The sequence below is a fragment of the Spinacia oleracea genome, chromosome 4 (assembly GCF_020520425.1).
Source record: "Spinacia oleracea cultivar Varoflay chromosome 4, BTI_SOV_V1, whole genome shotgun sequence".
NCBI classification, from domain to species: domain Eukaryota; kingdom Viridiplantae; phylum Streptophyta; class Magnoliopsida; order Caryophyllales; family Amaranthaceae; genus Spinacia; species Spinacia oleracea.
In genome coordinates, this window is record NC_079490.1 from 170,803,822 (window position 1) to 170,818,367 (window position 14,546).

A 14,546-nucleotide genomic window follows, 5' to 3' on the forward strand; every position below is an offset into this window, starting at 1 on the left:
CAGTCGGGAGTCAGTCATCCCTTTTCTGTTCCGAGTCCGTCGCCGGAACAATTGGCGCTAGAAGGAGGGGACCCCCACTTGTAAGCAGAACCCACAGCCAGGCACACAAAAAAAAAAAAAAAAATCATCACCCTTGAAAATGGAGAGTACGCAGTCAGATTCGTACAAGAGAAGCAAAAAGCAGGCCTCGAAAGCAACCCCACAGAGTACACAGACGACAAAAACAACAACCCCATTGAAACCCACGCTGTTCTCGGCAGAACCAATAATAACACCCGTTAATGACCAACCCACCCCCCAGCTAGGGAGCCAGTCGGTAGTCAGCAAAACTACGACTGCAGCAACACCCTTACATGTCCTGGGATACTCAGTCGAGGACGACGACTCAGACGGAGAGCCCGAAAGCCCAGCCCAGGATGATACACAAATGCCGTCTGAACTCGCCGGTCAGTTCTCGGAGGAACAGTTGGCTACGGCAAGAGCGGTGATGGCCGCGTTGTCGGCCCTGAAGCCAGCGAGAAAAGCAAACACAGAACCCGTACCCAGGACAGTCATACACCAGACTGCGGAAACACCAGTCGGCGAAAAACGGAAGAGATTGCCGATAAGAAACCTATTCGGAGAGCAGATCCTAGTGCAACAAGAACAACACCCCAATACAAACCAGGCGATTGCTCTGCGCAGTTGGCCGGAACCCATGGTCATCGAAGAGACAAGAGTAGCACCCCAGAGGTACGCGTCGCGCCGTTACACCATCCAACCTGCAAACTCCCCCCTGTGCGCGGACATTCTGGAGGAACCAATGGAGAAATTGAAGTTCCCACTCTGCAAGTACGACGGATCCACAGATCCGGAGGTCCACTGCAACACATTTGAGCAACATATGATGTTGTATACAGATTCCGACGCCATGTGGTGCAAGGTATTTCCCTCAACGCTGCTGGGAGTGGCATCCGGCTGGTATAAGGGACTACCAAAGGGGTCGGTATATAATTACCGACAGTTAGAAGCAGAGTTCATGCTACGGTTCATCAGTCGGCAGCAGAGAAAGAAAACGTCGGGAGAGCTGATGGCAATCACCCAAAGAAGCGGAGAGTCCTTAAGAGATTACCTCACCAGATTCAACAACGAGTCCACCAGCATACCAAACTTGCAACAAGAGATAGCTGTGGTGGCCCTGATGAGAGGAATGAACCACTGCGAGTTCAAAAAATACTTGGGAAGAAAATCCTTCACCGGTCTGGGAAGCGCACTGATGAAGGCCCACGAATACATCAAAAGCGACGAGCTGATGACAATCCCAAATCACTATCAGTCGGCACAGACTAGAAATGGCGCACCAAGGCCGGTTCAGCCGGCGCAGCAAAATCAGAACAGGGGGTTCAGAAAGGATGAACAGAGGAAGGACCCAAGAGGGAGGGATTACCAGAAACAGTCAACCAGCATATACCCCACATTCCATGAATACACCCCATTGAACGCCCCAAGAGCCTCAATTTACAATGTCAACAAGAACGAAAACTGGAAGAGGCCTCCACCAATGAGCGATAAACCCCGACCACAGTCGAAATACTGCGCATTCCATGATGACTGTGGACACTATACGGAAGACTGCAGAGACTTGAAGGATAACATCGAGGATATGATCAGGAGAGGCTATCTGACACAATATAAAGCCCGACAGAACAACAACAACCAACAGAATAACAGTCGGCAAAGCAATAGCACAAACAACAGATTACCATCCACCCAAACACCACTCCGAATAGAGCAGAAGGCACCAGAAACCAGTCGGAATGGGGAGGCTAGAAACAGTGGCCAGAAGGGGCCGACAGTATGGGTCATATCCGGAGGACCGTGCCATGGAGGAACAATCAGTGGAGCCGGCAGAAGTCTGGGCGAACACCGCCACCTGATAAACTACCATAGCACCATAAAATGGCCGGCACCCCAAGTCATGCCAAATATCTCATTCACCCCAGCCGACTGTCGCGGAATTATATACCCTCACGACGATCCACTGGTTTTGGGCCTCGAAATAGCAAAATTCCCAGTGAAACGAATACTGGTGGATGGAGGGAGTTCAGCGAACATTATCTTTTGGGAAGCCTTCGTTCAGCTGAAAATAGACGAGAAAGAGCTCACACGAGTCAACTATCCTGTGATAGGATTCTTCGGAGCCACGGTCTTCCCGGAAGGTAGCATCAGGCTACCAGTGCATATTGGAGAAGGAAGGACCGCAAGGGACCTAATGGTAGACTTCTTAGTAATCAAAGTGCCTGCTGCATACAACGTAATAGTGGGCCGGCCATTCATCCACGATGCACAAGCAGTGGTATCAACATTGAAGGAAATAATGCCCTTGGTCCAAGTATGCATTCTATGTTAAGTCTAATAAATGCGGTTCAGTATTAATTAACAAGTTAATAATTCAGTGAGATCAAGTGAGCTGAATGCCTAGCTAGAGGCCGCTTCAGTTCAAGTGGAATTAATGATATTAATCCACAGCTTACTCTTGACTGAACCCGTAGGGTCACACAAATAGTACATAAACGGATCAAGTATTTAATGGCATTAGATACTCCATCTATGGATATTCGGAATCGACGGATCTTGGTTTCAGTGGGAGCTGAGATCGTCACAGGCAAGAAATGAATACTCCGGAAACGATGATATTGCCGGAAACGGAAATATGGATCGTATCGGAAATATAAATATTATCCAAGTCGTAGATGTTGCCGGAAACGGAAACATGGTACGTATCGGAAAATATTATCGGAAATGGAAATATTGCCATAATCGGAAATATTGCCGGAAACGGAAATATTGTCAGAATCGGAAATATTATCGGAATCGGAAAATAATTCCGGAAACGGAAATATTAAATATTTGTTCGAAACGGAAATTGATTCCGGAATCGGAAATATTAAATATTGTTCGTATCGGAAATGAATTCCGGAACCGGGAATTTAATCGGAAGCGTATCGTACGAATTAGCATCGGACGAGGCCTGCCGGACGAAGGCCCAGCACGAAGTCGGGCCATCGCCCAGCAAGCCAAACGCGCGCCCAGCCAAGGCAGCGCCCAGGCCCACCGCAAGGCAGGCCCAGCGCGCGCCAAGGCCATGGCCTCGCTGCGTGGGCTGCTGCTCGCACGCACACGCATGGGCGGCCCTCGTGGCTGCCGTGTGTGTGTGAGTTTGTGTTCATGCATGATTCCTAAAACTATTAGAATTAGTATATGATTAAATTCCTATTCCTAAAAGGATAAATTAATTAATTAGAGTTCTTGTAGGATTCTAAATTTAATTAATTCGTATCCTACTAGGATTCCAATTCCCTTTCCATAACTCTATAAATACGTGCCTAGGGTCACATATTTTCAGAGATTAATTCAAGTATTCAAAGTGAGTTTTGAGAGAAAAATTCAGTCATATTTCTTACCTAAGAGTGCCGAAAATTCTAGTACCTTAAGGGCGATTCTAGTTGGTCAATCTTAAGGCGGATCCGGACGTGCTGTGGACTATCTACGGAGGGACGACACTTGGAGTCCTAAAGACTTGTTCTTGTTCGGTTCGGGCGCAGCTAGGGAAGGCACGCAACAAAGAGTATGCATCTAAACTATGCTATATGATTATGTGTAAATAATATGTATTCCTGGCTAAATGGTTTTTCCGCATGATTTATGAATTGTCATATGTATCATAACCTAACAGTGGTATCACGAGCCCTTATTATTTTCATAATCTAAATTGCATGAACATGGTTAAATATTAAAAATTTGCAAGAATTAAAAGGGGTGATTAATTTTCGTAATTGTTAATTAATTGCAAATTGCGTTTATTTAATTATACGTACGCAGTTTTTCGGCAGTTTCTTCGTTACTCATCCAAATCGAGTGATTTTTGTGTCAATTCTGCATGTAAAAGGCATTCTAAAATTTTGACAAATATATTTTTTTTCTGCCGAACCCAGAATTCTCAAATTCGAAGCCTAACTATGACTTTTCGAAGGTTTTAGTTTTTCGAATGCAAAATTTCGTAAATTTAAGATGTTAAATTAAATATTTGCGATTCTTGTTGATAAATCTTGAATTTTTGATTGACCTACTGTATATGTTTAACAAGTTTGAATGCCTAGCCTTGTTAATTATGCAATCTAATTTGTAATTATGATTAATTTGTTAAAAATTAGAATAATTTAGAATTAATTTGATTTTCATAATTAATTATAATTTAATTAGAAACCTATGATTAAAAACCACCATAAAAATTGTAAATTTATGATAAATTTTAAATTTTTATGACCTAGACTTGAATCCATAATAATCGGAAATCAATTGGATAATAAATTTTCGATTTTTCGCCCTAAAATTATGAAATTAATATTATTTATTAATTTGTCATTAATTTTAAATATAAATTTTAAATTTTTATGCGATTCGTTCATATAACTTGCACGCACAAAGCAATGGACGCTTCGTATTACCCTTAAGGGGTGTTGTATAGTGCGGGCATGCGACGACGAGCAAGGGAGCTCGTCGCCCGTGCGGCACGAATGCAATGAGCAAGGGCATGGTGCACGAGCACAAGGCAGCAGCCCTGCCTTGTGTCGTGGGCCACGAGCTATGAACAAATGGGCATGGGCGAAAGGCAAGCCAAGGCAGTCGCGTATGGGCAGCAAGCGAGCTGCGCCACGACGCGCACTACCTCGCGCAAGCGCGCGCAGCCTCGCGCGCAGCGAGCGCAAGCTCGCGTGCCACGAGCGCTGCGCCCAGCGATTGATCGCGCGCAATTGCTCGCGCGCACAGCGAGCGATGGCTCGCGCGCACAGCGAGCGATGGCTCGCGCGCACAGCGAGCGATGGCTCGCGCGCACAGCGAGCGATGGCTCGCGCGCAGCGAGCGCTGGCGAGCGCGCACAGCGAGCGATGGCTCGCGTGCGTCGAGCGCTGGTGCGCGCGCAGCGAGCACCATAGCGTGCGATGGCTTGCGATGGAAGATGCAGCAGCTATGCGACGAGCGCATGGGCTGCGCGCACATGGCCAGCGATGGCTGTGTGCGTGCGGCCCATGGGCGTGCAATGCGTAGGGTGTTTGCGTTGCGATTAGATCGTTTTGAATGTTTAAAATTTTTCAGTTTACGTAATTTTAATTAATTTTAAAATTAATAATTTAAATTATTTTCTTGGATTTTAATTTTGAATATTGTAATTATAATAAATTTTATTTATTCTAATTATTTTACTAAAATTAAAATCATGAATTAATTTAAATACGACTGAAATTAAATTAAACTTTTTGGATTCAATTATAAATTTATATGAGCTTTAAATTTTAATTAAATTTGTATGTTTCCGGTTAGACTTGAAATACATTTTTATGTTTAAAATTAGTAAAGCATATGAATTTATTGGTTTAAGTGGGAGCCCTTTTAGTCATAAACTCTTGATTAGGTCTACAAATCCTAAGGTTAAAACAACTTGATTTGAATTAATAAGGACTGAATAATTGGTAGATTATTGGTGCCCTTGATTAATTGCTGCAAATGTTTACGTGATGCATAATGTGTTTTACTAACCAGCTATGTGGGCCATTCATGATAATGAATGGGTGAATGGTATATATTGTATATGTACTGTTTTGCAGGTTATGAAGTGACTAGTATGGCCCAAATAGGATAGAAAATATGGTCTGCGTACCATTAATTTGAATGTAATTGGTCTAAAGTACCAAAGTTATTGTTCAATTCAAATATGGTCTGCGTACCATCAAATAGTTGTAATTAGTTATAGCTTATCCTATTTGAAGAAAATTGTGCCTCCCACGGAGATTTTCAAGACGGACTTTGAAGTCAAAGCTTCAAGATGAAGTTGGGCCATACTAGATCACATTTATCTTATGCATGTTTTAAGTTATTTATTGCTTTTAAATATGTCTTAAAATGCATGAGATCAAAAGCTTGATTATGTTGCATGATTAAGGATTTTAGTTCACTTAAAATCTAACCAACATAGTAAGAGCCTTAAGTTCCAAACTTAAAAATTGAGTTAAAAGGTGCCATGCCAAAATATACACTTGCTTGGATATCCTTTACATCAATCTAGTAATAGTTTTCGCTCAGCGAGGTGTTACTTATTGGTCCTAAAGGGGCAAGGTACACAAATAATTGTGAGTACATGTTAGTTTTGGTGAAACTCAACGATATAAGTAAGGAGTCCTTTTATGTCGTGGCAAAATCGATAGGTTTACCTAATAAGTTCTTAGACGTACCTATCAACCAAGAATAGTTTCTAGACTATTAGCAAAAGGCTTTTGCTTACCTAAGATGTTTTAGGATTAAGTCGACAAACTGTGCTTAGTTCTTCAATGATTTTAGGATCTTGGAATCATTTTATTCACACCTGCCGGAACACATAACTTGAATAAAATGCTTAATAAACATTGAATTATGCATGTATGCTAGATTTTAAGTTTATTAAGAGAAACTGTGAATGGTTATTTATTTGTTTATTCTTTTCAATTGTAGTTTTTAATATGGCAAACAACAATTCATTCAACATTCGATCAATTCTCGAAAAGGAGAAGTTGAACGGGAAAAACTTCTGTGACTGGCAAAGGAACTTGCAAATAGTTCTTATGCAGGAAGAAAAGGGTATGTCCTAGATGAGGCGATGCCCGAAGCCGCAGGCGACGGGGTCACTCAGGCAGCCCTCAATCGTTGGATTGATGCCAACAAGGATGTAAAATGTCTAATGCTCGCCACCATGAGTGCGGATCTGCAGAAAACGTTCATCAACTCAGATGCTTTCACAATCATCAGTGAGTTGAAGAACATGTTCCAAGATCTGGCTCGAGTCGAAAGATTCGAGACTCATAGGCAAATTCTTGAGACCAAGCTTAAGAAAGGCGAGCCCGTAAGTCCACATGTTCTCAAAATGATTGGACTCATTGAGAATATGAGTCGGCTGGATCAGCAATTTTCTCAGGAAATGGCTATAGACACCATCCTCCATTCTCTTCATAGCGGGTATGATCAGTTCAAACTGAACTACAGTATGAATAGTCTGGACAAAACGCTCACTGAGCTTCACGGTATGCTGAAGACCGCTGAAAAGACGCTCAAAAGTGATAAGCAGGATGTGCTTATGGTGCGTGGGGGCAAGTTCAAGAAATCTGGAAAGAAGAGGAATGCTAAGAAAGGTGGCAACAAGGCCAGCCCAACTAAGCAAACTGGCGCCAAATCTGTAAAGAGGAAGGTCAGTCAACCCACTTCTGAATCCGAATGCTTCTACTGCAAGATGAAGGGGCATTGGAAGAGAGATTGCTTGAAGCTAAAGGAAGATCAGAAGAACGGAACAGTCGTTCCATCTTCAGGTATTTTCGTTATAGACTGTATACTTGCTAATTCAACTTCTTGGGTATTAGATACAGGTTGTGGCTCACACTTATGTTCCAATCCACAGGGACTAAGAAGAAGTAGAAAGTTAAGCAAGGGTGAAGTCGACCTACGAGTGGGAAATGGAGCACGGATTGCTGCATTAGCTGTAGGAACTTACTATTTGTCGTTGCCCTCCGGGCTAGTTTTGGAACTGGGAGATTGTTTCCATGTTCCAAGTCTTACTAAAAACATCATTTCAGTTTCTTGCTTAGATGCTAAGGGATTTTCCTTTTTAATAAAAGACAATAGTTGTTCGTTTTATTTTAAAGAGATGTTTTATGGATCTGCTAGATTAGTCAATGGACTTTATTTATTAGATCACGACAAACAAGTTTATAACATAAATACCAAAAAGGCCAAAAAGGATGATTCAGATCTCACCTATCTGTGGCATTGTCGATTAGGCCATATAAACTTGAAACGCTTAGAAAGACTTCAAAAGGAAGGAATTCTAGAACCATTTGACTTAGAGGATTATGGTAAATGCGAATCATGTTTACTTGGCAAAATGACAAAGCAACCTTTCTCTAAAGTTGGAGAAAGAGCAAATGAACTATTGGGTTTAATCCATACAGATGTATGTGGACCAATGAGTACAAATGCTAGAGGTGGTTTCAGCTACTTTATCACTTTCACTGATGACTTCAGTAGGTATGGTTATGTCTACCTAATGAAGCATAAGTCTGAATCCTTTGACAAATTCAAGGAATTTCAGAGTGAAGTAGAGAATCAATTAGGCAAGAAGATTAAAGCACTGCGGTCTGATAGAGGCGGTGAATATCTGAGCTATGAATTTGATGACCATCTGAAAGAATGTGGAATTCTATAAGAATTGACTCCTCCTGGAACACCACAATGGAACGGTGTGTCGGAACGGAGGAACAGAACCTTGCTAGACATGGTCAGGTCAATGATGGGTCAGGCCGAACTTCCATTAGAATTTTGGGGACATGCACTAAATACAGCTGCACTCACTATAAATAGAGCTCCGTCTAAAGTTGTCGAAAAGACTCCATACGAATTATGGTTTGGAAAGCCTCCAAATGTGTCTTTTCTTAAGATTTGGGGATGTGAAGTATACGTCAAGCGATTAATTTCAGACAAACTTCATCCAAAATCTGACAAATGTATCCTTGTGGGCTATCCAAAGGAAACAAAGGGGTATTACTTCTACAATACATCTGAGAACAAGGTGTTTGTTGCTCGAGATGGTGTCTTTTTGGAGAAAGATCACATTTCCAAAATGACAAGTGGGAGAAAAGTAGACCTCGAAGAAATTCGAGTCGAACAAAAAACTCTAGAGAATGCTCAAGATGACATTCAGGATGAAACTCAGAGATCTTTAGAAGAATCTGGTGAGAATCATGGTCAATCTAGAAATGTTACCCCGCGTAGATCGCAAAGATATAGATCTCAACCGGAAAGGTACTTAGGTATTTTGACGAACGAGAGCTATGACGTTCTATTACTTGAAAGTGATGAACCTGCGACTTACAAACAAGCTATGACGAGCCCTAGCTCCAAGCAATGGCAAGAAGCCATGCAATCTGAATTAGACTCCATGTCTGAAAACCAAGTATGGGATTTGGTCGATTTGCCAGATGGCTACCAAGCCATTGGAAGCAAATGGGTTTTCAAACTGAAAAAGGACAAGGATGGGAAACTTGAAGTTTTCAAAGCTAGATTGGTTGCAAAAGGTTACAGGCAAGTCCACGGTGTGGATTACGATGAAACCTTTTCACCAGTTGCAATGCTAAAGTCTATTCGGATAATGTTAGCAATCGTTGCATATTACGATTACGAAATATGGCAGATGGATGTCAAAACTGCTTTCTTAAACGGCGTTTTAACAGAAACTGTGTTTATGACACAGCCTGAAGGTTTTGAGGATCCAAAGAATGCTAAAAAGGTATGCAAGCTAAAGAAGTCAATCTACGGATTGAAGCAGGCATCCAGGAGCTGGAATATACGTTTTGATGAAGCAGTCAAGGACTTTGGTTTCATCAAGAACGCAGACGAATCTTGTGTATACAAGAAGGTCAGTGGGAGCAAAATTTCTTTCCTAGTATTATATGTCGACGACATATTACTTATCGGAAATGACATTCCTATGTTGAACTCTGTCAAGATTTGGCTTGGGAAATGTTTTTCGATGAAGGATCTAGGAGAAGCACAGTACATATTGGGCATCAAGATTTACAGAGATAGATCTAAAAGGATGATTGGACTTAGTCAAAGCACTTATATCAATAAGGTGCTTGATAGGTTCAAGATGGCGGACTCCAAGCGAGGCTACCTACCCATGTCTCATGGAATGACTCTAAGCAAGACTCAGTGCCCAAAAACACTTGATGAGCGTAGACGAATGAATGGGATTCCATATGCATCATTGATTGGTTCAATAATGTATGCTATGATATGTACACGCCCGGATGTTGCGTACGCACTCAGTGCTACGAGCAGATACCAGTCAGACCCAGGAGAGGCGCATTGGACTGCTGCCAAGAACATTCTGAAGTACCTGAAAAGGCACAAAGATGACTTCCTGGTCTATGGTGGAGATGATGAATTAATTGTTAAAGGCTATACGGACGCAAGTTTCCAAACCGACAAAGATGATTTCAGATCACAGTCTGGGTTTGTCTTCTGCCTCAACGGAGGAGCAGTAAGCTGGAAAAGTGCTAAGCAAAGCACCATTGCGGATTCTACAACTGAAGCGGAGTACATTGCTGCACATGAAGCAGCAAAGGAAGCTATATGGCTAAGGAAGTTCATAGGTGAACTTGGTGTAGTCCCCTCCATTAAAGGACCAATAGCCCTGTATTGTGACAATAACGGAGCTATTGCACAGGCAAAAGAGCCTAGACACCACCAGAGAGTCAAGCATGTACTTCATAGATTTCACCTTCTACGAGAGTTCGTTGAAAGAAAAGAAGTCGAGATAAGCAAAATTGGAACTGATGACAACATATCAGATCCATTGACTAAACCTCTGCCGCAGGCGAAGCACAACTCGCACACTGCAGCTATGGGAATCAAGCATATTGGAGAATGGCTTTGATGTCTCTATTTAATGTTTTAAAGTTTTAGAGTTTAAATCTTTGTAAAACATTATTGGTTAATCATTCACAATAAATGAAAAGAATTCATTTTTCCATTTAATTTGTGGTTTATTAAATGATGAGTCCCTTCAATTTGACGATATATTCAAGATAGACTGTCAGGACCAGTCCTGTGACTAAGAAATGTCTATCAAGTGAACTTGAATGTCAAAGGTTGAAAATGGTCCCTAGTCGGAGTTTTCTATAAAATTGGACGCATAGAAAACGTTAGACGATTAGAATGCAAGATGACTAGTAGTTCTGTTTCTTGAACTATGTGGACATTGCAATGTCATAATCATTTGCATAGATACTTACTTTGGGAAGACTAGTATCGGACAAGACCTATGAAACTTTACTGTAAGAGATGAAAATCTGTCATAAGTAAATTTCATTAAAATTATTAGACACTAAATCCTCAATACCTGAGTGATTTGAGATTACTTGTTTGAGAACTGGTTGCTTTGACGTTGACCAACCGTCGCACCGTAAAAGGAGGCTATAAAGGCAACGCTCAGGTAATCACCTATCAAACGAAGTCTAATCTCAAGATCGCAAGATTGGGATTGTCCTCCCATAAATCGGGATGAGATGCTTAAAGGTTGTACAAGGCCACTCGGAGAGCTAGAAACTGTGAAATGCATGGCCGTGCTCGGATGAATCATAGGCTATGATTATCTGTTTATTTGATCAGTTGAACTCTGAAACCGAGGAACACCTCTGGACATAATAAGGATGACAACTCTTACCTTATGTTCAAGAGCAAGCATCGAGCGACAAAGGAATTAGGAAATGCACACTTGTCCCTAAGGACAAGTGGGAGACTGAAGGAAATAATGCCCTTGGTCCAAGTATGCATTCTATGTTAAGTCTAATAAATGCGGTTCAGTATTAATTAACAAGTTAATAATTCAGTGAGATCAAGTGAGCTGAATGCCTAGCTAGAGGCTGCTTCAGTTCAAGTGGAATTAATGATATTAATCCACAGCTTACTCTTGACTGAACCCGTAGGGTCACACAAATAGTACGTAAACGGATCAAGTATTTAATGGCATTAGATACTCCATCTATGGATATTCGGAATCGACGGATCTTGGTTTCAGTGGGAGCTGAGATCGTCACAGGCAAGAAATGAATACTCCGGAAACGATGATATTGCCGGAAACGGAAATATGGATCGTATCGGTAATATAAATATTATCCAAGTCGTAGATGTTGCCGGAAACGGAAACATGGTACGTATCGGAAAATATTATCGGAAATGGAAATATTGCCATAATCGGAAATATTGCCGGAAACGGAAATATTGTCAGAATCGGAAATATTATCGGAATCGGAAAATAATTCCGGAAACGGAAATATTAAATATTTGTTCGGAACGGAAATTGATTCCGGAATCGGAAATATTAAATATTGTTCGTATCGGAAATGAATTCCGGAACCGGGAATTTAATCGGAAGCGTATCGTACGAATTAGCATCGGACGAGGCCTGCCGGACGAAGGCCCAGCACGAAGTCGGGCCATCGCCCAGCAAGCCAAACGCGCGCCCAGCCAAGGCAGCGCCCAGGCCCACCGCAAGGCAGGCCCAGCGCGCGCCAAGGCCATGGCCTCGCTGCGTGGGCTGCTGCTCGCACGCACACGCATGGGCGGCCCTCGTGGCTGCCGTGTGTGTGTGAGTTTGTGTTCATGCATGATTCCTAAAACTATTAGAATTAGTATATGATTAAATTCCTATTCCTAAAAGGATAAATTAATTAATTAGAGTTCTTGTAGGATTCTAAGTTTAATTAATTCGTATCCTACTAGGATTCCAATTCCCTTTCCATAACTCTATAAATACGTGCCTAGGGTCACATATTTTCAGAGATTAATTCAAGTATTCAAAGTGAGTTTTGAGAGAAAAATTCAGTCATATTTCTTACCTAAGAGTGCCGAAAATTCTAGTACCTTAAGGGCGATTCTAGTTGGTCAATCTTAAGGCGGATCCGGACGTGCTGTGGACTATCTACGGAGGGACGACACTTGGAGTCCTAAAGACTTGTTCTTGTTCGGTTCGGGCGCAGCTAGGGAAGGCACGCAACAAAGAGTATGCATCTAAACTATGCTATATGATTATGTGTAAATAATATGTATTCCTGGCTAAATGGTTTTTCCGCATGATTTATGAATTGTCATATGTATCATAACCTAACAAACATACCATCTAATCATGATATACATGTCTAACTTTGAGAAGGCTGAGAGAATCCGAGGCAGTCAAGATTCAGCAAGATCATGCTACTTGACGGCATTAAAAACACCAGGCCGACTGACCCCATCCAGGAATATAGAGAGAGAGGCAGCAATGAAAAGACCGGCAAAAGGCCAAGCCCCAAGATCGGGGGGCGAGCAATCTCTTTTGCCCAAGAAGGAGAAAAGGCAGAAAATGGAGTCACCCACAATCGAAAGCATCGAAAAGGGGACTACTCTACCTAGGGTAGAGGCCGGAGGAGAGTCAGAAGAAGTCGAGCTGGTAGAAGGAGAAACTGGCAGAACAGTAAAATTAGGAACCGACATTGACCCCCAGTTGCGGGTAAACATGATCGGTCTGTTGAGAGAATACGCGGATGTGTTCGCATTTTCCGCAGACGAAATGCCAGGTATAAGCTCAGAGGTAATCGAGCACCGACTGAATGTCGACAGAGCAGTCAGGCCGGTAAAACAAAAGAAAAGAAACTTCTGAACAGAAAAAAATCAAGCAATACAGGAAGAGGTAGAAAAGTTGTTGGCAGCGGGATTTATTGAACCATGCGACTACCCAGAGTGGTTGGCCAACGTCGTAATGGTTAAGAAGTCAAACGGCTCGTGGAGAATGTGCGTAGATTTCACAAACCTTAATAGAGCATGCCCGAAAGACTGCTACCCACTGCCAAGAATCGACAGGCTAGTCGACTCCACATCTGGCCACGCGCTGCTCAGCTTCCTTGACGCATTCTCCGGGTACCACCAAGTCAGCCTTGCAGAGGCCGACAGGAGAAAAGCAGCATTCATCACTGAGGGGGGAGTATTCTGTTACAAGGCTATGCCGTTTGGGTTAAAGAACGCTGGGGCAACGTACCAAAAACTGGTCGACAGAGTGTTCGCAAACCAAAAAGGCCGCAACATTGAAGTATACGTCGACGACTCCATAGTGAAAAGCAAATTGGAGACCGACCATTTAGACGACCTCAGGGAAACGTTTGAAACTCTGCGCCGTTACCAAATGAAGCTGAACCCCAAGAAATGTGTGTTCGGAGTGAAATCGGGAAAATTCTTGGGTTTCCTTGTCAGCGAGAGAGGCATAGACGCAAACCCAGATAAGGTAGAAGCAATACTCAGTCTGCCTCAGCCAAAAAGCATCAAAGATGTACAAAGGCTGACAGGAAGAATGGCAGCTCTGACAAGATTTGTTAGCAAATCAGCCGACAGGTCGATCCCATTTTTTAACACTCTTAAGCAGAACGGAAAATTCCGGTGGGGAGAAACCGAGGAAAGGGCCTTTGAGAAGGTAAAAGACCATCTTCGTGCTTTACCGACGATAGCCAGGCCGGAAGAGGGCGACAAGCTACAGTTGTATGTGTCCGCTTCAACCCAAACCGTTGCTGCCGTACTAATCAGTGAAAAAGACAAAGTCCAGCAGCCGATATACTTTGTCAGCCACATTTTGAATCCAGCAGAAGCAAGATACTCGCTGATAGAGAAAGTGGCCTATGCAGTCCTGATAGCCGCCAGAAAGCTCAGACCATATTTTGATGCACATACCATACAAATTCTGACGAACTTCCCACTGGAGAAGGCTTTGCAAAAAATGGATACAGCCGGCAGGCTGTTGCGATGGGCAATAGAGCTGTCGGAGTACGATCTTGAGTTTCACTCGCGCAATGCAATAAAAGCACAAGCCTTGGCCGACTTCGTAGTTGAAGCATCCTATCAAGAGGATGAAACCAAAGCAGAATCCTGGGAAGTATCAGTAGACGGTTCAGCCGCTC